The 26,427-nt window shown below is 31.6% G+C and overlaps 18 non-coding genes across 18 annotated transcripts; all 18 read left to right on the top strand.

Moving 5' to 3' along the window:
* The first annotated feature begins 852 nt into the window (after positions 1-852).
* Positions 853-926, top strand: TRNAT-AGU (transfer RNA threonine (anticodon AGU)). The gene has a single exon. It is a non-coding gene; the product is annotated as a tRNA-Thr (tRNA).
* Positions 927-4,423: 3,497 nt separating this feature from the next.
* On the top strand, positions 4,424-4,496 carry TRNAT-CGU (transfer RNA threonine (anticodon CGU)). The gene has a single exon. It is a non-coding gene; the product is annotated as a tRNA-Thr (tRNA).
* Positions 4,497-4,929: 433 nt separating this feature from the next.
* Positions 4,930-5,003, top strand: TRNAT-AGU (transfer RNA threonine (anticodon AGU)). Its single transcript has one exon. It is a non-coding gene; the product is annotated as a tRNA-Thr (tRNA).
* A 440-nt stretch (positions 5,004-5,443) lies between these two features.
* On the top strand, positions 5,444-5,516 carry TRNAT-CGU (transfer RNA threonine (anticodon CGU)). Its single transcript has one exon. It is a non-coding gene; the product is annotated as a tRNA-Thr (tRNA).
* Positions 5,517-5,949: 433 nt separating this feature from the next.
* Positions 5,950-6,023, top strand: TRNAT-AGU (transfer RNA threonine (anticodon AGU)). The gene has a single exon. It is a non-coding gene; the product is annotated as a tRNA-Thr (tRNA).
* A 5,538-nt stretch (positions 6,024-11,561) lies between these two features.
* TRNAT-CGU (transfer RNA threonine (anticodon CGU)) lies at positions 11,562-11,634 on the top strand. Its single transcript has one exon. It is a non-coding gene; the product is annotated as a tRNA-Thr (tRNA).
* A 433-nt stretch (positions 11,635-12,067) lies between these two features.
* Positions 12,068-12,141, top strand: TRNAT-AGU (transfer RNA threonine (anticodon AGU)). Its single transcript has one exon. It is a non-coding gene; the product is annotated as a tRNA-Thr (tRNA).
* A 2,479-nt stretch (positions 12,142-14,620) lies between these two features.
* Positions 14,621-14,693, top strand: TRNAT-CGU (transfer RNA threonine (anticodon CGU)). Its single transcript has one exon. It is a non-coding gene; the product is annotated as a tRNA-Thr (tRNA).
* Positions 14,694-15,126: 433 nt separating this feature from the next.
* Positions 15,127-15,200, top strand: TRNAT-AGU (transfer RNA threonine (anticodon AGU)). The gene has a single exon. It is a non-coding gene; the product is annotated as a tRNA-Thr (tRNA).
* A 4,515-nt stretch (positions 15,201-19,715) lies between these two features.
* Positions 19,716-19,788, top strand: TRNAT-CGU (transfer RNA threonine (anticodon CGU)). The gene has a single exon. It is a non-coding gene; the product is annotated as a tRNA-Thr (tRNA).
* A 946-nt stretch (positions 19,789-20,734) lies between these two features.
* On the top strand, positions 20,735-20,807 carry TRNAT-CGU (transfer RNA threonine (anticodon CGU)). The gene has a single exon. It is a non-coding gene; the product is annotated as a tRNA-Thr (tRNA).
* Positions 20,808-21,241: 434 nt separating this feature from the next.
* On the top strand, positions 21,242-21,315 carry TRNAT-AGU (transfer RNA threonine (anticodon AGU)). The gene has a single exon. It is a non-coding gene; the product is annotated as a tRNA-Thr (tRNA).
* Positions 21,316-21,753: 438 nt separating this feature from the next.
* On the top strand, positions 21,754-21,826 carry TRNAT-CGU (transfer RNA threonine (anticodon CGU)). Its single transcript has one exon. It is a non-coding gene; the product is annotated as a tRNA-Thr (tRNA).
* Positions 21,827-23,279: 1,453 nt separating this feature from the next.
* Positions 23,280-23,353, top strand: TRNAT-AGU (transfer RNA threonine (anticodon AGU)). The gene has a single exon. It is a non-coding gene; the product is annotated as a tRNA-Thr (tRNA).
* Positions 23,354-23,791: 438 nt separating this feature from the next.
* On the top strand, positions 23,792-23,864 carry TRNAT-CGU (transfer RNA threonine (anticodon CGU)). Its single transcript has one exon. It is a non-coding gene; the product is annotated as a tRNA-Thr (tRNA).
* Positions 23,865-24,810: 946 nt separating this feature from the next.
* TRNAT-CGU (transfer RNA threonine (anticodon CGU)) lies at positions 24,811-24,883 on the top strand. The gene has a single exon. It is a non-coding gene; the product is annotated as a tRNA-Thr (tRNA).
* A 576-nt stretch (positions 24,884-25,459) lies between these two features.
* TRNAT-AGU (transfer RNA threonine (anticodon AGU)) lies at positions 25,460-25,533 on the top strand. The gene has a single exon. It is a non-coding gene; the product is annotated as a tRNA-Thr (tRNA).
* Positions 25,534-25,971: 438 nt separating this feature from the next.
* On the top strand, positions 25,972-26,044 carry TRNAT-CGU (transfer RNA threonine (anticodon CGU)). The gene has a single exon. It is a non-coding gene; the product is annotated as a tRNA-Thr (tRNA).
* The last annotated feature ends 383 nt before the right edge of the window (positions 26,045-26,427 follow it).

The raw sequence follows: 26,427 nt of genomic DNA, 5'->3' as shown, positions 1-26,427 counted from the left end.
GATCATCTTAAACCTAATAAAAACTGAAAGTGTTTTCAATATTATAGTAAAAATACTGTGATTGCAAAAATCAAAAAGGTATTTCAATGAGCAAGAGGCAGATGAAATATAACCCTAGATTTGAGCAATATTGATGAATATATGTAAAACACTTATTTATGAACTATTCAAAATATGGGATTGAGTTTAAAATGTGTTCTTTTGTAATACAACATAGCTATTCTTGTTTACAGATTAGGAATCCTTGCTTGTTTAACATTAGAATACATATTAAGACACTTTAACACAGGCACAGAATTTGATCACCAATACTAAATTAATGATCCCTTCTGTATCACTAAAATAGGTGCTGTGGCTAAGTGGTTGAAGCGTTTGTCTCGTAAACAGGAAATCCTGAGTTCATATCTCAGCAGCACCTTATTATTGGTCCTTACATGTACAAATAATTTTCATCACGCAAATGTTTAATACATTTTAAAAAGAAAAGTGTTGTTCTGTGAACATTAGAATGGGTCATCTTAAATTGAAATACAAAAAAACGTGGTATTGTGAAGATTTTCAAAGTAATGCTTTGAATGAAAAAGGGAAAAAAGAGTGACAAAGAGCAAAATAGAGATGAAAAATCATTCTAGAGTTGAATTCAAGTAATGGATTCTTAAAGAAGGCATAATTAAAACATTTATGAACAGGATAAGCAATATATCAATGAGGTGTTTATGAATAGGATAAGTATCCTCATTTAAAGTAGTTGAGTAGAGCGTTTTCTGAACTGAGAAATGATTATGAAAGTGAAAAACTCAGGATTCTCTTGAACACCATATGGCAAACTGTTCCTTAAATCATTTTCAAGAGGGTGCTGTGGCTTAGCTGGTTAAAGCACCTGTCTAGTAAACAGGAGATCCTGAGTTCAAATCTCAGCAGTGCCTTGCTTTCCTCATTCTTATATAAAAAACTATTTTCATTAATTCGTCCTGCGATTCAATTAACTTCGAAAAGTCTGATTTATCTTTCGGTTGAACAGATCATCTTAAACCTAATAAAAACTGAAAGTGTTTTCAATATTATAGTAAAAATACTGTGATTGCAAAAATCAAAAAGGTATTTCAATGAGCAAGAGGCAGATGAAATATAACCCTAGATTTGAGCAATATTGATGAATATATGTAAAACACTTATTTATGAACTATTCAAAATATGGGATTGAGTTTAAAATGTGTTCTTTTGTAATACAACATAGCTATTCTTGTTTACAGATTAGGAATCCTTGCTTGTTTAACATTAGAATACATATTAAGACACTTTAACACAGGCACAGAATTTGATCACCAATACTAAATTAATGATCCCTTCTGTATCACTAAAATAGGTGCTGTGGCTAAGTGGTTGAAGCGTTTGTCTCGTAAACAGGAAATCCTGAGTTCATATCTCAGCAGCACCTTATTATTGGTCCTTACATGTACAAATAATTTTCATCACGCAAATGTTTAATACATTTTAAAAAGAAAAGTGTTGTTCTGTGAACATTAGAATGGGTCATCTTAAATTGAAATACAAAAAAACGTGGTATTGTGAAGATTTTCAAAGTAATGCTTTGAATGAAAAAGGGAAAAAAGAGTGACAAAGAGCAAAATAGAGATGAAAAATCATTCTAGAGTTGAATTCAAGTAATGGATTCTTAAAGAAGGCATAATTAAAACATTTATGAACAGGATAAGCAATATATCAATGAGGTGTTTATGAATAGGATCAGTATCCTCGTCGAAAGTAGTTGAGTAGAGCGTTTTCTGAACTGAGAAATGATTATGAAAGTGAAAAACTCAGGATTCTCTTGAACACCATATGGCAAACTGTTCCTTAAAGCATTACCAAGAGGGTGCTGTGGCATAGCTGGTTAAAGCGCCTGTCTAGTAAACAGGAGATCCTGAGTTCAAATCTCAGCAGTGCTTTGCTTTCCTCATTCTTATATAAAAAACTATTTTCATTAATTCGTCCTGAGATTCAATTCAATTAGAATAGTCTGATTTATCCTTCGGTTGAACAGATCACCTTAAACCTAATAAAAACTGAAAGTGTTTTCAATATTACAGTAACAATACTGTGATTGCAAAATCAAAAAGGTATTTCAATGAGCAAGAGGCAGATGAAATATAACCCTAGATTTGAGCAATATTCATGAATATATGTAAAACATTTATTTATGAACTATTCAAAATATGGGATTGAGTTTAAAATGTGTTCTTTTTTAATACAACATAGCTATTCTTGTCTACAGATTAGGAATCCTTGCTTGTTTAACATTAGAATACATATTAAGACACTTTAACACAGGCACAGAATTCGATCACCAATACTAAATTAATGATCCCTTCTGTATCACTAAAATAGGAGCTGTGGCTAAGTGGTTAAAGCGCCTGTCTCATAAACAGGAAATCCTGAGTTCAAATCTCAGCAGCACCTTATTATTGGTCCTTACATGTAAAAATAATTTTCATCACGCAAATGTTTAATACATTTTAAAAAGAAAAGTGTTGTTCTGTGAACATTAGAATGGGTCATCTTAAATTGAAAAACAAAAAAACGTGGTATTGTGAAGATTTTCAAAGTAATGCTTTGAATGAAAAAGGGAAAAAAGAGTGACAAAGAGCAAAATAGAGATAAAAAATCATTCTAGAGTTGAATTCAAGTAATGCATTCTTAAAGAAGGCATGATTAAAACATTTATGAACAAGATAAGCAATATATCAATGAGGTGTTTATGAATAGGATCAGTATCCTCATCTAAAGTAGTTGAGTAGAGCGTTTTCTGAACTGAGAAATGATTATGAAAGTGAAAAACTCAGGATTCTCTTGAACACCATATGGCAAACTGTTCCATAAAGCATTTTCAAGAGGGTGCTGTGGCTTAGCTGGTTAAAGCGCCTGTCTAGTAAACAGGAGATCCTGAATTCAAATCTCAGCATTGCCTTGCTTTCCTCATTCTTATATAAAAAACTATTTTCATTAATTCGTCCTGCGATTCAATTAACTTAGAAAAGTCTGATTTATCTTTCGGTTGAACAGATCATCTTAAACCTAATAAAAACTGAAAGTGTTTTCAATATTATAATAAAAATACTGTGATTGCAAAAATCAAAAAGGTATTTCAATGAGCAAGAGGCAGATGAAATATAACCCTAGATTTGAGCAATATTGATGAATATATGTAAAACACTTATTTATGAACTATTCAAAATATGGGATTGAGTTTAAAATGTGTTCTTTTGTAATACAACATAGCTATTCTTGTTTACAGATTAGGAATCCTTGCTTGTTTAACATTAGAATACATATTAAGACACTTTAACACAGGCACAGAATTTGATCACCAATACTAAATTAATGATCCCTTCTGTATCACTAAAATAGGTGCTGTGGCTAAGTGGTTGAAGCGTTTGTCTCGTAAACAGGAAATCCTGAGTTCATATCTCAGCAGCACCTTATTATTGGTCCTTACATGTACAAATAATTTTCATCACGCAAATGTTTAATACATTTTAAAAAGAAAAGTGTTGTTCTGTGAACATTAGAATGGGTCATCTTAAATTGAAAAACAAAAAAACGTGGTATTGTGAAGATTTTCAAAGTAATGCTTTGAATGAAAAAGGGAAAAAAGAGTGACAAAGAGCAAAATAGAGATAAAAAATCATTCCAGAGTTGAAATCAAGTAATGCATTCTTAAAGAAGGCATAATTAAAACATTTATGAACAGGATAAGCAATATATCAATGAGGTGTTTATCAATAGGATCAGTATCCTCGTCTAAAGTAGTTGAGTAGAGCGTTTTCTGAACTGAGAAATGATTATGAAAGTGAAAAACTCAAGATTCTCTTGAACACCATACGGCAAACAATTCCTGAAAGCATTTTCAAGAGGGTGCTGTGGTTTAGCTGGTTAAAGCGCCTGTCTAGTAAACAGGAGATCCTGAGTTTAAATCTCAGCAGTGACTTGCTTTCCTCATTCTTAAATAAAAAACTATTTTCATTAATTCGTCCTCCGATTCAATTCAGTTAGAAAAGTCTGATTTATCTTTCGGTTGAACAGATCATCTTAAACCTAATAAAAACTGAAAGTGTTTTCAATATTATAGTAACAATACTGTGATTGCAAAATCAAAAAGGTATTTCAATGAGCAAGAGGCAGATGAAATATAACCCTAGATTTGAGCAATATTGATGCATATATGTAAAACACTTATTTATGAACTATTCAAAATATGGGATTGAGTTTAAAATGTGTTCTTTTTAAATACAACATAGCTATTCTTGTTTACAGATTAGGAATCCTTGCTTGTTTAACATTAGAATACATATTAAGACACTTTAACACAGGCACAGAATTTGATCACCAATACTAAATTAATGATCCCTTCTACATCACTAAAGTAGGTGCTGTGGCTAAGTGGTTAAAGCGCCTGTCTCGTAAACAGGAAATCCTGAGTTGAAATCTCAGCAGCACCTTATTATTGGTCCTTACATGTAAAAATAATTTTCATCACGCAAATGTTTAATACATTTTAAAAAGAAAAGTGTTGTTCTGTGAACATTAGAATGGGTCATCTTAAATTGAAAAACAAAAAAACGTGGTATTGTGAAGATTTTCAAAGTAATGCTTTGAATGAAAAAGGAAAAAAGATTGACAAAGAGCAAAATAGAAATAAAAAATCATTCTAGAGTTAAATTCAAGTAATGCATTCTTAAAGAAGGCATGATTAAAACATTTATGAACAAGAGAAGCAATATATCAATGAGGTGTTTATGAATAGGATAAGTATCCTCATCTAAAGTAGTTGAGTAGAGCGTTTTCTGAACTGAGAAATGATTATGAAAGTGAAAAACTCAGGATTCTCTTGAACACCATATGGCAAACTGTTCCTTAAATCATTTTCAAGAGGGTGCTGTGGCTTAGCTGGTTAAAGCACCTGTCTAGTAAACAGGAGATCCTGAGTTCAAATCTCAGCAGTGCCTTGCTTTCCTCATTCTTATATAAAAAACTATTTTCATTAATTCGTCCTGCGATTCAATTAACTTCGAAAAGTCTGATTTATCTTTCGGTTGAACAGATCATCTTAAACCTAATAAAAAACTGAAAGTGTTTTCAATATTATAGTAAAAATACTGTGATTGCAAAAATCAAAAAGGTATTTCAATGAGCAAGAGGCAGATGAAATATAACCCTAGATTTGAGCAATATTGATGAATATATGTAAAACACTTATTTATGAACTATTCAAAATATGGGATTGAGTTTAAAATGTGTTCTTTTGTAATACAACATAGCTATTCTTGTTTACAGATTAGGAATCCTTGCTTGTTTAACATTAGAATACATATTAAGACACTTTAACACAGGCACAGAATTTGATCACCAATACTAAATTAATGATCCCTTCTACATCACTAAAGTAGGTGCTGTGGCTAAGTGGTTAAAGCGCCTGTCTCGTAAACAGGAAATCCTGAGTTGAAATCTCAGCAGCACCTTATTATTGGTCCTTACATGTAAAAATAATTTTCATCACGCAAATGTTTAATACATTTTAAAAAGAAAAGTGTTGTTCTGTGAACATTAGAATGGGTCATCTTAAATTGAAAAACAAAAAAACGTGGTATTGTGAAGATTTTCAAAGTAATGCTTTGAATGAAAAAGGAAAAAAGATTGACAAAGAGCAAAATAGAAATAAAAAATCATTCTAGAGTTAAATTCAAGTAATGCATTCTTAAAGAAGGCATGATTAAAACATTTATGAACAAGAGAAGCAATATATCAATGAGGTGTTCATGAATAGGATAAGTATCCTCATCTAAAGTAGTTGAGTAGAGCGTTTTCTGAACTGAGAAATGATTATGAAAGTGAAAAACTCAGGATTCTCTTGAACACCATATGGCAAACTGTTCCTTAAATCATTTTCAAGAGGGTGCTGTGGCTTAGCTGGTTAAAGCACCTGTCTAGTAAACAGGAGATCCTGAGTTCAAATCTCAGCAGTGCCTTGCTTTCCTCATTCTTATATAAAAAACTATTTTCATTAATTCGTCCTGCGATTCAATTAACTTCGAAAAGTCTGATTTATCTTTCGGTTGAACAGATCATCTTAAACCTAATAAAAAACTGAAAGTGTTTTCAATATTATAGTAAAAATACTGTGATTGCAAAAATCAAAAAGGTATTTCAATGAGCAAGAGGCAGATGAAATATAACCCTAGATTTGAGCAATATTGATGAATATATGTAAAACACTTATTTATGAACTATTCAAAATATGGGATTGAGTTTAAAATGTGTTCTTTTGTAATACAACATAGCTATTCTTGTTTACAGATTAGGAATCCTTGCTTGTTTAACATTAGAATACATATTAAGACACTTTAACACAGGCACAGAATTTGATCAACAATACTAAATTAATGATCCCTTCAGTATTACTAAAATAGGAGCTGTGGCTAAGTGGTTAAAGCGCCTGTCTCATAAACAGGAAATCCTGAGTTCAAATCTCAGCAGCACCTTATTATTGGTCCTTACATGTAAAAATAATTTTCATCACGCAAATGTTTAATACATTTTAAAAAGAAAAGTGTTGTTCTGTGAACATTAGAATGGGTCATCTTAAATTGAAAAACAAAAAAACGTGGTATTGTGAAGATTTTCAAAGTAATGCTTTGAATGAAAAAGGGAAAAAAGAGTGACAAAGAGCAAAATAGAGATAAAAAATCATTCTAGAGTTGAATTCAAGTAATGCATTCTTAAAGAAGGCATGATTAAAACATTTATGAACAAGATAAGCAATATATCAATGAGGTGTTTATGAATAGGATCAGTATCCTCATCTAAAGTAGTTGAGTAGAGCGTTTTCTGAACTGAGAAATGATTATGAAAGTGAAAAACTCAGGATTCTCTTGAACACCATATGGCAAACTGTTCCTTAAAGCATTTTCAAGAGGGTGCTGTGGCTTAGCTGGTTAAAGCGCCTGTCTAGTAAACAGGAGATCCTGAATTCAAATCTCAGCATTGCCTTGCTTTCCTCATTCTTATATAAAAAACTATTTTCATTAATTCGTCCTGCGATTCAATTAACTTAGAAAAGTCTGATTTATCTTTCGGTTGAACAGATCATCTTAAACCTAATAAAAACTGAAAGTGTTTTCAATATTATAATAAAAATACTGTGATTGCAAAAATCAAAAAGGTATTTCAATGAGCAAGAGGCAGATGAAATATAACCCTAGATTTGAGCAATATTGATGAATATATGTAAAACACTTATTTATGAACTATTCAAAATATGGGATTGAGTTTAAAATGTGTTCTTTTGTAATACAACATAGCTATTCTTGTTTACAGATTAGGAATCCTTGCTTGTTGAACATTAGAATACATATTAAGACACTTTAACACAGGCACAGAATTTGATCACCAATACTAAATTAATGATCCCTTCTGTATCACTAAAATAGGTGCTGTGGCTAAGTGGTTGAAGCGTTTGTCTCGTAAACAGGAAATCCTGAGTTCATATCTCAGCAGCACCTTATTATTGGTCCTTACATGTACAAATAATTTTCATCACGCAAATGTTTAATACATTTTAAAAAGAAAAGTGTTGTTCTGTGAACATTAGAATGGGTCATCTTAAATTGAAAAACAAAAAAACGTGGTATTGTGAAGATTTTCAAAGTAATGCTTTGAATGAAAAAGGGAAAAAAGAGTGACAAAGAGCAAAATAGAGATAAAAAATCATTCCAGAGTTGAAATCAAGTAATGCATTCTTAAAGAAGGCATAATTAAAACATTTATGAACAGGATAAGCAATATATCAATGAGGTGTTTATCAATAGGATCAGTATCCTCGTCTAAAGTAGTTGAGTAGAGCGTTTTCTGAACTGAGAAATGATTATGAAAGTGAAAAACTCAAGATTCTCTTGAACACCATACGGCAAACAATTCCTGAAAGCATTTTCAAGAGGGTGCTGTGGTTTAGCTGGTTAAAGCGCCTGTCTAGTAAACAGGAGATCCTGAGTTTAAATCTCAGCAGTGACTTGCTTTCCTCATTCTTAAATAAAAAACTATTTTCATTAATTCGTCCTCCGATTCAATTCAGTTAGAAAAGTCTGATTTATCTTTCGGTTGAACAGATCATCTTAAACCTAATAAAAACTGAAAGTGTTTTCAATATTATAGTAACAATACTGTGATTGCAAAAATCAAAAAGGTATTTCAATGAGCAAGAGGCAGATGAAATATAACCCTAGATTTGAGCAATATTGATGAATATATGTAAAACACTTATTTATGAACTATTCAAAATATGGGATTGAGTTTAAAATGTGTTCTTTTGTAATACAACATAGCTATTCTTGTTTACAGATTAGGAATCCTTGCTTGTTTAACATTAGAATACATATTAAGACACTTTAACACAGGCACAGAATTTGATCACCAATACTAAATTAATGATCCCTTCTGTATCACTAAAATAGGTGCTGTGGCTAAGTGGTTGAAGCGTTTGTCTCGTAAACAGGAAATCCTGAGTTCATATCTCAGCAGCACCTTATTATTGGTCCTTACATGTACAAATAATTTTCATCACGCAAATGTTTAATACATTTTAAAAAGAAAAGTGTTGTTCTGTGAACATTAGAATGGGTCATCTTAAATTGAAATACAAAAAAACGTGGTATTGTGAAGATTTTCAAAGTAATGCTTTGAATGAAAAAGGGAAAAAAGAGTGACAAAGAGCAAAATAGAGATGAAAAATCATTCTAGAGTTGAATTCAAGTAATGGATTCTTAAAGAAGGCATAATTAAAACATTTATGAACAGGATAAGCAATATATCAATGAGGTGTTTATGAATAGGATCAGTATCCTCGTCGAAAGTAGTTGAGTAGAGCGTTTTCTGAACTGAGAAATGATTATGAAAGTGAAAAACTCAGGATTCTCTTGAACACCATATGGCAAACTGTTCCTTAAAGCATTACCAAGAGGGTGCTGTGGCATAGCTGGTTAAAGCGCCTGTCTAGTAAACAGGAGATCCTGAGTTCAAATCTCAGCAGTGCTTTGCTTTCCTCATTCTTATATAAAAAACTATTTTCATTAATTCGTCCTGAGATTCAATTCAATTAGAATAGTCTGATTTATCCTTCGGTTGAACAGATCACCTTAAACCTAATAAAAACTGAAAGTGTTTTCAATATTACAGTAACAATACTGTGATTGCAAAATCAAAAAGGTATTTCAATGAGCAAGAGGCAGATGAAATATAACCCTAGATTTGAGCAATATTGATGAATATATGTAAAACATTTATTTATGAACTATTCAAAATATGGGATTGAGTTTAAAATGTGTTCTTTTTTAATACAACATAGCTATTCTTGTCTACAGATTAGGAATCCTTGCTTGTTTAACATTAGAATACATATTAAGACACTTTAACACAGGCACAGAATTCGATCACCAATACTAAATTAATGATCCCTTCTGTATCACTAAAATAGGAGCTGTGGCTAAGTGGTTAAAGCGCCTGTCTCATAAACAGGAAATCCTGAGTTCAAATCTCAGCAGCACCTTATTATTGGTCCTTACATGTAAAAATAATTTTCATCACGCAAATGTTTAATACATTTTAAAAAGAAAAGTGTTGTTCTGTGAACATTAGAATGGGTCATCTTAAATTGAAAAACAAAAAAACGTGGTATTGTGAAGATTTTCAAAGTAATGCTTTGAATGAAAAAGGGAAAAAAGAGTGACAAAGAGCAAAATAGAGATAAAAAATCATTCTAGAGTTGAATTCAAGTAATGCATTCTTAAAGAAGGCATGATTAAAACATTTATGAACAAGATAAGCAATATATCAATGAGGTGTTTATGAATAGGATCAGTATCCTCATCTAAAGTAGTTGAGTAGAGCGTTTTCTGAACTGAGAAATGATTATGAAAGTGAAAAACTCAGGATTCTCTTGAACACCATATGGCAAACTGTTCCATAAAGCATTTTCAACAGGGTGCTGTGGCTTAGCTGGTTAAAGCGCCTGTCTAGTAAACAGGAGATCCTGAATTCAAATCTCAGCATTGCCTTGCTTTCCTCATTCTTATATAAAAAACTATTTTCATTAATTCGTCCTGCGATTCAATTAACTTAGAAAAGTCTGATTTATCTTTCGGTTGAACAGATCATCTTAAACCTAATAAAAACTGAAAGTGTTTTCAATATTATAATAAAAATACTGTGATTGCAAAAATCAAAAAGGTATTTCAATGAGCAAGAGGCAGATGAAATATAACCCTAGATTTGAGCAATATTGATGAATATATGTAAAACACTTATTTATGAACTATTCAAAATATGGGATTGAGTTTAAAATGTGTTCTTTTGTAATACAACATAGCTATTCTTGTTTACAGATTAGGAATCCTTGCTTGTTTAACATTAGAATACATATTAAGACACTTTAACACAGGCACAGAATTTGATCACCAATACTAAATTAATGATCCCTTCTGTATCACTAAAATAGGTGCTGTGGCTAAGTGGTTGAAGCGTTTGTCTCGTAAACAGGAAATCCTGAGTTCATATCTCAGCAGCACCTTATTATTGGTCCTTACATGTACAAATAATTTTCATCATGCAAATGTTTAATACATTTTAAAAAGAAAAGTGTTGTTCTGTGAACATTAGAATGGGTCATCTTAAATTGAAAAACAAAAAAACGTGGTATTGTGAAGATTTTCAAAGTAATGCTTTGAATGAAAAAGGGAAAAAAGAGTGACAAAGAGCAAAATAGAGATAAAAAATCATTCCAGAGTTGAAATCAAGTAATGCATTCTTAAAGAAGGCATAATTAAAACATTTATGAACAGGATAAGCAATATATCAATGAGGTGTTTATCAATAGGATCAGTATCCTCGTCTAAAGTAGTTGAGTAGAGCGTTTTCTGAACTGAGAAATGATTATGAAAGTGAAAAACTCAAGATTCTCTTGAACACCATACGGCAAACAATTCCTGAAAGCATTTTCAAGAGGGTGCTGTGGTTTAGCTGGTTAAAGCGCCTGTCTAGTAAACAGGAGATCCTGAGTTTAAATCTCAGCAGTGACTTGCTTTCCTCATTCTTAAATAAAAAACTATTTTCATTAATTCGTCCTCCGATTCAATTCAGTTAGAAAAGTCTGATTTATCTTTCGGTTGAACAGATCATCTTAAACCTAATAAAAACTGAAAGTGTTTTCAATATTATAGTAACAATACTGTGATTGCAAAATCAAAAAGGTATTTCAATGAGCAAGAGGCAGATGAAATATAACCCTAGATTTGAGCAATATTGATGCATATATGTAAAACACTTATTTATGAACTATTCAAAATATGGGATTGAGTTTAAAATGTGTTCTTTTTAAATACAACATAGCTATTCTTGTTTACAGATTAGGAATCCTTGCTTGTTTAACATTAGAATACATATTAAGACACTTTAACACAGGCACAGAATTTGATCACCAATACTAAATTAATGATCCCTTCTACATCACTAAAGTAGGTGCTGTGGCTAAGTGGTTAAAGCGCCTGTCTCGTAAACAGGAAATCCTGAGTTGAAATCTCAGCAGCACCTTATTATTGGTCCTTACATGTAAAAATAATTTTCATCACGCAAATGTTTAATACATTTTAAAAAGAAAAGTGTTGTTCTGTGAACATTAGAATGGGTCATCTTAAATTGAAAAACAAAAAAACGTGGTATTGTGAAGATTTTCAAAGTAATGCTTTGAATGAAAAAGGAAAAAAGATTGACAAAGAGCAAAATAGAAATAAAAAATCATTCTAGAGTTAAATTCAAGTAATGCATTCTTAAAGAAGGCATGATTAAAACATTTATGAACAAGAGAAGCAATATATCAATGAGGTGTTTATGAATAGGATAAGTATCCTCATCTAAAGTAGTTGAGTAGAGCGTTTTCTGAACTGAGAAATGATTATGAAAGTGAAAAACTCAGGATTCTCTTGAACACCATATGGCAAACTGTTCCTTAAATCATTTTCAAGATGGTGCTGTGGCTTAGCTGGTTAAAGCACCTGTCTAGTAAACAGGAGATCCTGAGTTCAAATCTCAGCAGTGCCTTGCTTTCCTCATTCTTATATAAAAAACTATTTTCATTAATTCGTCCTGCGATTCAATTAACTTCGAAAAGTCTGATTTATCTTTCGGTTGAACAGATCATCTTAAACCTAATAAAAAACTGAAAGTGTTTTCAATATTATAGTAAAAATACTGTGATTGCAAAAATCAAAAAGGTATTTCAATGAGCAAGAGGCAGATGAAATATAACCCTAGATTTGAGCAATATTGATGAATATATGTAAAACACTTATTTATGAACTATTCAAAATATGGGATTGAGTTTAAAATGTGTTCTTTTGTAATACAACATAGCTATTCTTGTTTACAGATTAGGAATCCTTGCTTGTTTAACATTAGAATACATATTAAGACACTTTAACACAGGCACAGAATTTGATCAACAATACTAAATTAATGATCCCTTCAGTATTACTAAAATAGGAGCTGTGGCTAAGTGGTTAAAGCGCCTGTCTCATAAACAGGAAATCCTGAGTTCAAATCTCAGCAGCACCTTATTATTGGTCCTTACATGTAAAAATAATTTTCATCACGCAAATGTTTAATACATTTTAAAAAGAAAAGTGTTGTTCTGTGAACATTAGAATGGGTCATCTTAAATTGAAAAACAAAAAAACGTGGTATTGTGAAGATTTTCAAAGTAATGCTTTGAATGAAAAAGGGAAAAAAGAGTGACAAAGAGCAAAATAGAGATAAAAAATCATTCTAGAGTTGAATTCAAGTAATGCATTCTTAAAGAAGGCATGATTAAAACATTTATGAACAAGATAAGCAATATATCAATGAGGTGTTTAAGAATAGGATCAGTATCCTCATCTAAAGTAGTTGAGTAGAGCGTTTTCTGAACTGAGAAATGATTATGAAAGTGAAAAACTCAGGATTCTCTTGAACACCATATGGCAAACTGTTCCTTAAAGCATTTTCAAGAGGGTGCTGTGGCTTAGCTGGTTAAAGCGCCTGTCTAGTAAACAGGAGATCCTGAATTCAAATCTCAGCATTGCCTTGCTTTCCTCATTCTTATATAAAAAACTATTTTCATTAATTCGTCCTGCGATTCAATTAACTTAGAAAAGTCTGATTTATCTTTCGGTTGAACAGATCATCTTAAACCTAATAAAAACTGAAAGTGTTTTCAATATTATAATAAAAATACTGTGATTGCAAAAATCAAAAAGGTATTTCAATGAGCAAGAGGCAGATGAAATATAACCCTAGATTTGAGCAATATTGATGAATATATGTAAAACACTTATTTATGAACTATTCAAAATATGGGATTGAGTTTAAAATGTGTTCTTTTGTAATACAACATAGCTATTCTTGTTTACAGATTAGGAATCCTTGCTTGTTTAACATTAGAATACATATTAAGACCCTTTAACACAGGCACAGAATTTGATCACCAATACTAAATTAATGATCCCTTCTGTATCACTAAAATAGGTGCTGTGGCTAAGTGGTTGAAGCGTTTGTCTCGTAAACAGGAAATCCTGAGTTCATATCTCAGCAGCACCTTATTATTGGTCCTTACATGTACAAATAATTTTCATCACGCAAATGTTTAATACATTTTAAAAAGAAAAGTGTTGTTCTGTGAACATTAGAATGGGTCATCTTAAATTGAAAAACAAAAAAACGTGGTATTGTGAAGATTTTCAAAGTAATGCTTTGAATGAAAAAGGGAAAAAAGAGTGACAAAGAGCAAAATAGAGATAAAAAATCATTCCAGAGTTGAAATCAAGTAATGCATTCTTAAAGAAGGCATAATTAAAACATTTATGAACAGGATAAGCAATATATCAATGAGGTGTTTATCAATAGGATCATTATCCTCGTCTAAAGTAGTTGAGTAGAGCGTTTTCTGAACTGAGAAATGATTATGAAAGTGAAAAACTCAAGATTCTCTTGAACACCATACGGCAAACAATTCCTGAAAGCATTTTCAAGAGGGTGCTGTGGTTTAGCTGGTTAAAGCGCCTGTCTAGTAAACAGGAGATCCTGAGTTTAAATCTCAGCAGTGACTTGCTTTCCTCATTCTTAAATAAAAAACTATTTTCATTAATTCGTCCTCCGATTCAATTCAGTTAGAAAAGTCTGATTTATCTTTCGGTTGAACAGATCATCTTAAACCTAATAAAAACTGAAAGTGTTTTCAATATTATAGTAACAATACTGTGATTGCAAAATCAAAAAGGTATTTCAATGAGCAAGAGGCAGATGAAATATAACCCTAGATTTGAGCAATATTGATGCATATATGTAAAACACTTATTTATGAACTATTCAAAATATGGGATTGAGTTTAAAATGTGTTCTTTTTAAATACAACATAGCTATTCTTGTTTACAGATTAGGAATCCTTGCTTGTTTAACATTAGAATACATATTAAGACACTTTAACACAGGCACAGAATTTGATCACCAATACTAAATTAATGATCCCTTCTACATCACTAAAGTAGGTGCTGTGGCTAAGTGGTTAAAGCGCCTGTCTCGTAAACAGGAAATCCTGAGTTGAAATCTCAGCAGCACCTTATTATTGGTCCTTACATGTAAAAATAATTTTCATCACGCAAATGTTTAATACATTTTAAAAAGAAAAGTGTTGTTCTGTGAACATTAGAATGGGTCATCTTAAATTGAAAAACAAAAAAACATGGTATTGTGAAGATTTTCAAAGTAATGCTTTGAATGAAAAAGGAAAAAAGATTGACAAAGAGCAAAATAGAAATAAAAAATCATTCTAGAGTTAAATTCAAGTAATGCATTCTTAAAGAAGGCATGATTAAAACATTTATGAACAAGAGAAGCAATATATCAATGAGGTGTTTATGAATAGGATAAGTATCCTCATTTAAAGTAGTTGAGTAGAGCGTTTTCTGAACTGAGAAATGATTATGAAAGTGAAAAACTCAGGATTCTCTTGAACACCATATGGCAAACTGTTCCTTAAATCATTTTCAAGAGGGTGCTGTGGCTTAGCTGGTTAAAGCACCTGTCTAGTAAACAGGAGATCCTGAGTTCAAATCTCAGCAGTGCCTTGCTTTCCTCATTCTTATATAAAAAACTATTTTCATTAATTCGTCCTGCGATTCAATTAACTTCGAAAAGTCTGATTTATCTTTCGGTTGAACAGATCATCTTAAACCTAATAAAAACTGAAAGTGTTTTCAATATTATAGTAAAAATACTGTGATTGCAAAAATCAAAAAGGTATTTCAATGAGCAAGAGGCAGATGAAATATAACCCTAGATTTGAGCAATATTGATGAATATATGTAAAACACTTATTTATGAACTATTCAAAATATGGGATTGAGTTTAAAATGTGTTCTTTTGTAATACAACATAGCTATTCTTGTTTACAGATTAGGAATCCTTGCTTGTTTAACATTAGAATACATATTAAGACACTTTAACACAGGCACAGAATTTGATCACCAATACTAAATTAATGATCCCTTCTGTATCACTAAAATAGGTGCTGTGGCTAAGTGGTTGAAGCGTTTGTCTCGTAAACAGGAAATCCTGAGTTCATATCTCAGCAGCACCTTATTATTGGTCCTTACATGTACAAATAATTTTCATCACGCAAATGTTTAATACATTTTAAAAAGAAAAGTGTTGTTCTGTGAACATTAGAATGGGTCATCTTAAATTGAAATACAAAAAAACGTGGTATTGTGAAGATTTTCAAAGTAATGCTTTGAATGAAAAAGGGAAAAAAGAGTGACAAAGAGCAAAATAGAGATGAAAAATCATTCTAGAGTTGAATTCAAGTAATGGATTCTTAAAGAAGGCATAATTAAAACATTTATGAACAGGATAAGCAATATATCAATGAGGTGTTTATGAATAGGATCAGTATCCTCGTCGAAAGTAGTTGAGTAGAGCGTTTTCTGAACTGAGAAATGATTATGAAAGTGAAAAACTCAGGATTCTCTTGAACACCATATGGCAAACTGTTCCTTAAAGCATTACCAAGAGGGTGCTGTGGCATAGCTGGTTAAAGCGCCTGTCTAGTAAACAGGAGATCCTGAGTTCAAATCTCAGCAGTGCTTTGCTTTCCTCATTCTTATATAAAAAACTATTTTCATTAATTCGTCCTGAGATTCAATTCAATTAGAATAGTCTGATTTATCCTTCGGTTGAACAGATCACCTTAAACCTAATAAAAACTGAAAGTGTTTTCAATATTACAGTAACAATACTGTGATTGCAAAATCAAAAAGGTATTTCAATGAGCAAGAGGCAGATGAAATATAACCCTAGATTTGAGCAATATTGATGAATATATGTAAAACATTTATTTATGAACTATTCAAAATATGGGATTGAGTTTAAAATGTGTTCTTTTTTAATACAACATAGCTATTCTTGTCTACAGATTAGGAATCCTTGCTTGTTTAACATTAGAATACATATTAAGACACTTTAACACAGGCACAGAATTCGATCACCAATACTAAATTAATGATCCCTTCTGTATCACTAAAATAGGAGCTGTGGCTAAGTGGTTAAAGCGCCTGTCTCATAAACAGGAAATCCTGAGTTCAAATCTCAGCAGCACCTTATTATTGGTCCTTACATGTAAAAATAATTTTCATCACGCAAATGTTTAATACATTTTAAAAAGAAAAGTGTTGTTCTGTGAACATTAGAATGGGTCATCTTAAATTGAAAAACAAAAAAACGTGGTATTGTGAAGATTTTCAAAGTAATGCTTTGAATGAAAAAGGGAAAAAAGAGTGACAAAGAGCAAAATAGAGATAAAAAATCATTCTAGAGTTGAATTCAAGTAATGCATTCTTAAAGAAGGCATGATTAAAACATTTATGAACAAGATAAGCAATATATCAATGAGGTGTTTATGAATAGGATCAGTATCCTCATCTAAAGTAGTTGAGTAGAGCGTTTTCTGAACTGAGAAATGATTATGAAAGTGAAAAACTCAGGATTCTCTTGAACACCATATGGCAAACTGTTCCATAAAGCATTTTCAAGAGGGTGCTGTGGCTTAGCTGGTTAAAGCGCCTGTCTAGTAAACAGGAGATCCTGAATTCAAATCTCAGCATTGCCTTGCTTTCCTCATTCTTATATAAAAAACTATTTTCATTAATTCGTCCTGCGATTCAATTAACTTAGAAAAGTCTGATTTATCTTTCGGTTGAACAGATCATCTTAAACCTAATAAAAACTGAAAGTGTTTTCAATATTATAATAAAAATACTGTGATTGCAAAAATCAAAAAGGTATTTCAATGAGCAAGAGGCAGATGAAATATAACCCTAGATTTGAGCAATATTGATGAATATATGTAAAACACTTATTTATGAACTATTCAAAATATGGGATTGAGTTTAAAATGTGTTCTTTTGTAATACAACATAGCTATTCTTGTTTACAGATTAGGAATCCTTGCTTGTTTAACATTAGAATACATATTAATACACTTTAACACAGGCACAGAATTTGATCACCAATACTAAATTAATGATCCCTTCTGTATCACTAAAATAGGTGCTGTGGCTAAGTGGTTGAAGCGTTTGTCTCGTAAACAGGAAATCCTGAGTTCATATCTCAGCAGCACCTTATTATTGGTCCTTACATGTACAAATAATTTTCATCACGCAAATGTTTAATACATTTTAAAAAGAAAAGTGTTGTTCTGTGAACATTAGAATGGGTCATCTTAAATTGAAAAACAAAAAAACGTGGTATTGTGAAGATTTTCAAAGTAATGCTTTGAATGAAAAAGGGAAAAAAGAGTGACAAAGAGCAAAATAGAGATAAAAAATCATTCCAGAGTTGAAATCAAGTAATGCATTCTTAAAGAAGGCATAATTAAAACATTTATGAACAGGATAAGCAATATATCAATGAGGTGTTTATGAATAGGATCAGTATCCTCGTCTAAAGTAGTTGAGTAGAGCGTTTTCTGAACTGAGAAATGATTATGAAAGTGAAAAACTCAAGATTCTCTTGAACACCATATGGCAAACTGTTCCTTAAAGCATTACCAAGAGGGTGCTGTGGCATAGCTGGTTAAAGCGCCTGTCTAGTAAACAGGAGATCCTGAGTTCAAATCTCAGCAGTGCTTTGCTTTCCTCATTCTTATATAAAAAACTATTTTCATTAATTCGTCCTGAGATTCAATTCAATTAGAATAGTCTGATTTATCCTTCGGTTGAACAGATCACCTTAAACCTAATAAAAACTGAAAGTGTTTTCAATATTACAGTAACAATACTGTGATTGCAAAATCAAAAAGGTATTTCAATGAGCAAGAGGCAGATGAAATATAACCCTAGATTTGAGCAATATTGATGAATATATGTAAAACATTTATTTATGAACTATTCAAAATATGGGATTGAGTTTAAAATGTGTTCTTTTTTAATACAACATAGCTATTCTTGTCTACAGATTAGGAATCCTTGCTTGTTTAACATTAGAATACATATTAAGACACTTTAACACAGGCACAGAATTCGATCACCAATACTAAATTAATGATCCCTTCTGTATCACTAAAATAGGAGCTGTGGCTAAGTGGTTAAAGCGCCTGTCTCGTAAACAGGAAATCTTGAGTTCAAATCTCAGCAGCACCTTATTATTGGTCCTTACATGTAAAAATAATTTTCATCACGCAAATGTTTAATACATTTTAAAAAGAAAAGTGTTGTTCTGTGAACATTAGAATGGGTCATCTTAAATTGAAAAACAAAAAAACGTGGTATTGTGAAGATTTTCAAAGTAATGCTTTGAATGAAAAAGGGAAAAAAGAGTGACAAAGAGCAAAATAGAGATAAAAATCATTCTAGAGTTGAATTCAAGTAATGCATTCTTAAAGAAGGCATAATTAAAACATTTATGAACAGGATAAGCAATATATCAATGAGGTGTTTATGAATAGGATCAGTATCCTCGTCGAAAGTAGTTGAGTAGAGCGTTTTCTGAACTGAGAAATGATTATGAAAGTGAAAAACTGAGGATTCTCTTGAACACCATATGGCAAACTGTTCCTTAAAGCATTTCCAAGAGGGTGCTGTGGCATAGCTGGTTAAAGCGCCTGTCTAGTAAACAGGAGATCCTGAGTTCAAATCTCAGCAGTGCCTTGCTTTCCTCATTCTTAAATAAAAAACTATTTTCATTATTTCGTCCTGCGATTCAATTCAATTAGAAAAGGCTGATTTATCTTTCAGTTGAACAGATCATCTGAAACCTAATACAAATTGAAAGTGTTTTCAATATTATAGTAACAATACTGTGATTGCAAAATCAAAAAGGTATTTCAATGAGCAAGAGGCAGATGAAATATAACCCTAGATTTGAGCAATATTGATGAATATATGTAAAACACTTATTTATGAACTATTCAAAATATGGGATTGAGTTTAAAATGTGTTCTTGTTTAATACAACATAGCTATTCTTGTTTACAGATTAGGAATCCTTGCTTGTTTAACATTAGAATACATATTAAGACACTTTAACACAGGCACAGAATTCGATCACCAATACTAAATTAATGATCCCTTCTGTATCACTAAAATAGGTGCTGTGGCTAAGTGGTTAAAGCGCCTGTCTCGTAAACAGGAAATCCTGAGTTCAAATCTCAGCAGCACCTTATTGTTGGTCCTTACATGTAAAAATAATTTTCATCACGCAAATGTTTAATACATTTTAAAAAGAAAAGTGTTGTTCTGTGAACATTAGAATGGGTCATCTTAAATTGAAAAACAAAAAAACGTGGTATTGTGAAGATTTTCAAAGTAATGCTTTGAATGAAAAAGGGAAAAAAGAGTGACAAAGAGCAAAATAGAGATAAAAAATCATTCTAGAGTTGAATTCAAGTAATGCATTCTTAAAGAAGGCATGATTAAAACATTTATGAACAAGATAAGCAATATATCAATGAGGTGTTTATGAATAGGATCAGTATCCTCGTCTAAACTATTTGAGTAGTGCGTTTTCTGAACTGAGAAATGATTATGAAAGTGAAAAACTCAGGTTTCTCTTGAACACTATATGGCAAACTGTTCCTTAAAGCATTTTCCAGAGGGTGCTGTGGCTTAGCTGGTTAAAGAGCCTGTCTAGTAAACAGGAGATCCTGAGTTCAAATCTCAGCAGTGCCTTGCTATCCTCATTCTTAAATAAAAAATTATTTTCATTAAGTCGTCCTGCGATTCAATTAAATTAGAAAAGTCTGATTTATCTTTCGGTTGAACAGATCATCTTAAACCTAATAAAAACTGAAAGTGTTTTCAATATTATAGTAACAATACTGTGATTGCAAAATGAAAAAGGTATTTCAATGAGCAAGAGGCAGATGAAATATGACCCTAGATTTGAGCAATATTGATGAATACATGTAAAACACTTATTTATAAACTATTCAAAATATGGGATTGAGTTTAAAATGTGTTCTTTTTTAATACAACATAGCTATTCTTGTTTACAAATTAGGAATCCTTGCTTGTTTAACATTAGAATACATATTAAGACACTTTAACACAGGCACAGAATTTGATCACCAATACTAAATTAATGATCCCTTCTGTATCACTAAAGTAGGTACTGTGGCTAAGTGGTTAAAGCGCCTGTCTCGTAAACAGGAAATCCTGAGTTCAAATCTCAGCAGCACCTTATTGTTGGTCCTTACATGTAAAAATAATTTTCATCACGCAAATGTTTAATACATTTTAAAAAGAAAAGTGTTGTTCTGTGAACATTAGAATGGGTCATCTTAAATTGAAAAACAAAAAAACATGGTCTTGTGAAGATTTTCAAAGTTATGCTTTGAATGAAAAAGGGAAAAAAGAGTGACAAAGAAAAAAATAGAGATAAAAAATCATTCTAGAGTTGAATTCAAGTAATGCATTCTTAAAGAAGGCATAATTAAAACATTTATGAACAGGATAAGCAATATATCAATGACGTGTTTATGAATAGGATCAGTATCCTCGTCTAAACTATTTGAGTAGTGCGTTTTCTGAACTGAGAAATCATTATGAAAGTGAAAAACTCAGGTTTCTCTTGAACACCATATGGCAAACTGTTCCTTAAAGCATTTTCAAGAGGGTGCTGTGGCTTAGCTGGTTAAAGCACCTGTCTAGTAAACAGGAGATCCTGAGTTCAAATCTCAGCAGTGCCTTGCTTTCCTAATTCTTAAATAAAAAATTATTTTCATTAAGTCGTCCTGCGATTCAATTAAATTAGAAAAGTCTGATTTATCTTTCGGTTGAACAGATCATCTTAAACCTAATAAAAACTGAATGTGTTTTCAATATTATAGTAACAATACTGTGATTGCAAAATCAAAAAGGTATTTCAATGAGCAAGAGGCAGATGAAATATGACCCTAGATTTGACCAATATTGATGAATATATGTAAAACACTTATTTATAAACTATTCAAAATATGGGATTGAGTTTAAAATGTGTTCTTTTTTAATACAACATAGCTATTCCTGTTTACAAATTAGGAATCCTTGCTTGTTTAACATTAGAATACATATTAAGACACTTTAACACAGGCACAGAATTTGATCACCAATACTAAATTAATGATCCCTTCTGTATCACTAAAGTAGGTGCTGTGGCTAAGTGGTTAAAGTGCTTGTCTCGTAAACAGGAAATCCTGAGTTCAAATCTCAGCAGCACCTTATTATTGGTCCTTACATGTAAAAATAATTTTCATCACGCAAATGTTTAATGCATTTTAAAAAGAAAAGTGTTGTTCTGTGAACATTAGAATGGGTCATCTTAAATTGAAAAACTAAAAAACGTGGTATTGTGAAGATTTTCAAAGTAATGCTTTGAATGAAAAAGGGAAAAAAGAGTGACAAAGAGCAAAATAGAGATAAAAAATCATTCTAGAGTTGAAATCAAGTAATGCATTCTTAAAGAAGGCATAATTAAAACATTTATGAACAGGATAAGCAATATATCAATGAGGTGTTTATCAATAGGATCAGTATCCTCGTCTAAAGTAGTTGAGTAGAGCGTTTTCTGAACTGAGAAATGATTATGAAAGTGAAAATCTCAGGATTCTCTTGAACACCATATGGCAAACTGTTCCTTTAAGCATTTTCAAGAGGTTGCTGTGGCATAGCTGGTTAAAGCGCCTGCCTAGTAAACAGGAGATCCTGAGTTCAAACCTCAGCAGTGCCTTGCTTTCCTTTTTCTTAAATAAAAAACTATTTTCATTAATTCGTCCTGCGATTCAATTAAATTAGAAAAGTCTGATTTATCTTTCGGTTGAACAGATCATCTTAAACCTAAAAAAAACTGAAAGTGTTTTCAATATTATAGTAACAATACTGTGATTGCAAAATCAAAAAGCTATTTCAATGAGCAAGAGGCAGATGAAATATAACCCCAGATTTGAGCAATATTGATGAATATATGTAAAACACTTATTTATGAACTATTCAAAATATGGGATTGAGTTTAAAATGTGTTCTTTTGTAATACAACATAGCTATTCTTGTTTACAGATTAGGAATCCTTGCTTGTTTAACATTAGAATACATATTAAGACACTTTAACACAGGCACAGAATTTGATCACCAATACTAAATTAATGATCCCTTCTATATCGCTAAAGTAGGTGCTGTGGCTAAGTGGTTAAAGCGCCTGTCTCATAAACAGGAAATCCTGAGTTCAAATCTCAGCAGCACCTTATTATTGGTCCTTACATGTAAAAATAATTTTCATCACACAAATGATTAATACATTTTAAAAAGAAAAGTGTTGTTCTGTGAACATTAGAATGGGTCATCTTAAATTGAAAAACAAAAAAACGTGGTATTGTGAAGATTTTCAAAGTAATGCTTTGAATGAAAAAGGGAAAAAAGAGTGACAAAGAGCAAAATAGAGATAAAAAATCATTCTAGAGTTGAAATCAAGTAATGCATTCTTAAGGAATGCATAATTAAAACATTTATGAACAGGATAAGCAATATATCAATGAGGTGATTATCAATAGGATCAGTATCCTCATCTAAAGTAGTTGAGTAGAGCGTTTTCTGAACTGAGAAATGATTATGAAAGTAAAAAACTCAGGATTCTCTTGAACACCATATGGCAAACTGTTCCTTAAAGCATTTTCAAGAGGGTGCTGTGGCTTAGCTGGTTAAAGCGCCTGTCTAGTAAACAGGAGATCCTGAGTTCAAATCTCAGCAGTGCCTTGCTTTCCTCATTCTTAAATAAAAAACTATTTTCATTAATTCGTCCTGCGATTCAATTTAATTAGAAAAGTCTGATTTATCTTTCGGTTGAACAGATCATCTTAAACCTAATAAAAACTGAAAGTGTTTTCAATATTATAGTAACAATACTGTGTTTGCAAAATTAAAAAGGTATTTCAATGAGCAAGAGGCAGATGAAATATAACCCTAGATTTGAGCAATATTGATGAATATATGTAAAACACTTATTTATGAACTATTCAAAATATGGGATTGAGTTTAAAATGTGTTCTTTTTTAATACAACATAGCTATTCTTGTTTACAGATTAGGAATCCTTGCTTGTTTAACATTAGAATACATATTAAGACACTTTAACACAGGCACAGAATTTGATCACCACTACTAAATTAATGATCCCTTCTGTATCGCTAAAGTAGGTGCTGTGGCTAAGTGGTTAAAGCGCCTGTCTCGTAAACAGGAAATCCTGAGTTCAAATCTCAGCAGCACCTTATTATTGGTCCTTACATGTAAAAATAATTTTCATCACGCAAATGTTTAATACATTTTAAAAAGAAAAGAGTTGTTCTGTGAACATTAGAATGGGTCATCTTAAATTGAAAAACTAAAAAACGTGGTATTGTGAAGATTTTCAAAGTAATGCTTTGAATGAAAAACGGAAAAAAGAGTGACAAAGAGCAAAATAGAGATAAAAAATCATTCTAGAGTTGAAATCAAGTAATGCATTCTTAAAGAAGGCATAATTAAAACATTTATGAACAGGATAAGCAATATATCAATGAGGTGTTTATCTATAGGATCAGTATCCTCGTCTAAAGTAGTTGAGTAGAGCGTTTTCTGAAATGAGAAATGATTATGAAAGTGAAAAACTCAGGAGTCTCTTGAACACCATATGGCAAACTGTTCCTTATAGCATTTTCAAGAGGGTGCTGTGGCTTTGCTGGTTAAAGCGCCTGTCTAGTAAACAGGAGATCCTGAGTTCAAATCTCAGCAGTGCCTTGCTTTCCTTTTTCTTAAATAAAAAACTATTTTCATTAATTCGTCCTGCGTTTCAATTAAATTAGAAAAGTCTGATTTATCTTTCGGTTGAACAGATCATCTTAAACCTAATAAAAACTGAAAGTGTTTTCAATATTATAGTAACAATACTGTGATTGCAAAATCAAAAAGGTATTTCAATGAGCAAGAGGCATATGAAATATAACCCTAGATTTGAGCAATATTGATGAATATATGTAAAACACTTATTTATGAACTATTCAAAATATGGGATTGAGTTTAAAATGTGTTCTTTTTTAATACAACATAGCTATTCTTGTTTACAGATTAGGAATCCTTGCTTGTTTAACATTAGAATACATATTAAGACACTTTAACATAGGCACAGAATTTGATCACCAATACTAAATTAATGATCCCTTCTATATCGCTAAAGTAGGTGCTGTGGCTAAGTGGTTAAAGCGCCTGTCTCGTAAACAGGAAATCCTGAGTTCAAATCTCAGCAGCGCCTTATTATTGGTCCTTACATGTAAAAATAATTTTCATCACACAAATGATTAATTCATTTTAAAAAGAAAAGTGTTGTTCTGTGAACATTAGAATGGGTCATCTTAACCCCTTCAGCGCTGCGCGGATTCCCCCGCGGTGCTGAAGGGTTCGAGCGCGGGCGGGGCCATGACGGAACGGTTCCGTCATGAGCACAGCTCAACCGATGCTCATGACGGAATCGTTCCGTCATAAGCATGGAAGGGGTTAAATTGAAAAACAAAAAAACGTGGTATTGTGAAGATTTTCAAAGTAATGCTTTGAATGAAAAAGGGAAAAAAGAGTGACAAAGAGCAAAATAGAGATAAAAAATCATTCTAGAGTTGAAATCAAGTAATGCATTCTTAAAGAAGGCATAATTAAAACATTTATGAACAGGATAAGCAATATATCAATGAGTTGTTTATCAATAGGATCAGTATCCTCGTCTAAAGTAGTTGAGTAGAGCGTTTTCTGAACTGAGAAATGATTATGAAAGTAAAAAACTCAGGATTCTCTTGAACACCATATGGCAAACTGTTCCTGAAAGCATTTTCAAGAGGGTGCTGTGGCTTAGCTGGTTAAAGCGCCTGTCTAGTAAACAGGAGATCCTGAGTTCAAATCTCAGCAGTGCCTTGCTTTCCTCATTCTTAAATAAAAAACTATTTTCATTAATTCGTCCTGCGATTCAATTTAATTAGAAAAGTCTGATTTATCTTTCGGTTGAACAGATCATCTTAAACCTAATAAAAACTGAAAGTGTTTTCAATATTATAGTAACAATACTGTGATTGCAAAATCAAAAAGGTATTTCAATGAGCAAGAGGCAGATGAAATATAACCCTAGATTTGAGCAATATTGATGAATATATGTAAAACACTTATTTATGAACTATTCAAAATATGGGATTGAGTTTAAAATGTGTTCTTTTTTAATACAACATAGCTATTCTTGTTTATAGATTAGGAATCCTTGCTTGTTTAACATTAGAATACATATTAAGACACATTAACACAGGCACAGAATTTGATCACCAATCCTAAATTAATGATCCCTTCTATATCACTAAAGTAGGTGCTGTGGCTAAGTGGTTAAAGCGCCTGTCTCGTAAACAGGAAATCCTGAGTTCAAATCTCAGCAGCACCTTATTATTGGTCCTTACATGTAAAAATAATTTTCATCACGCAAATGTTTAATACATTTTAAAAAGAAAAGTGTTGTTCTGTGAACATTAGAATGGGTCATCTTAAATTGAAAAACAAAAAAACCTGGTATTGTGAAGATTTTCAAAGTAATGCTTTGAATGAAAAAGGGAAAAAAGAGTGACAAAGAGCAAAATAGAGATAAAAAATCATTCTAGAGTTGAATTCAAGTAATGCTTTCTTAAAGAAGGCATAATTAAAACATTTATGAACAGGATAAGCAATATATCAATGAGGTGTTTATGAATAGGATCAGTATCCTCGTCTAAACTATTTGAGTAGTGTGTTTTCTGAACTGAGAAATGATTATGAAAGTGAAAAACTCAG

This window comes from Triturus cristatus, chromosome 8 (assembly GCF_964204655.1).
Source record: "Triturus cristatus chromosome 8, aTriCri1.1, whole genome shotgun sequence".
Classification (NCBI taxonomy): domain Eukaryota; kingdom Metazoa; phylum Chordata; class Amphibia; order Caudata; family Salamandridae; genus Triturus; species Triturus cristatus.
The sequence above is the reverse complement of the archived record's forward strand: the minus strand, read 5'-3'. Positions and strand labels throughout refer to the sequence as shown.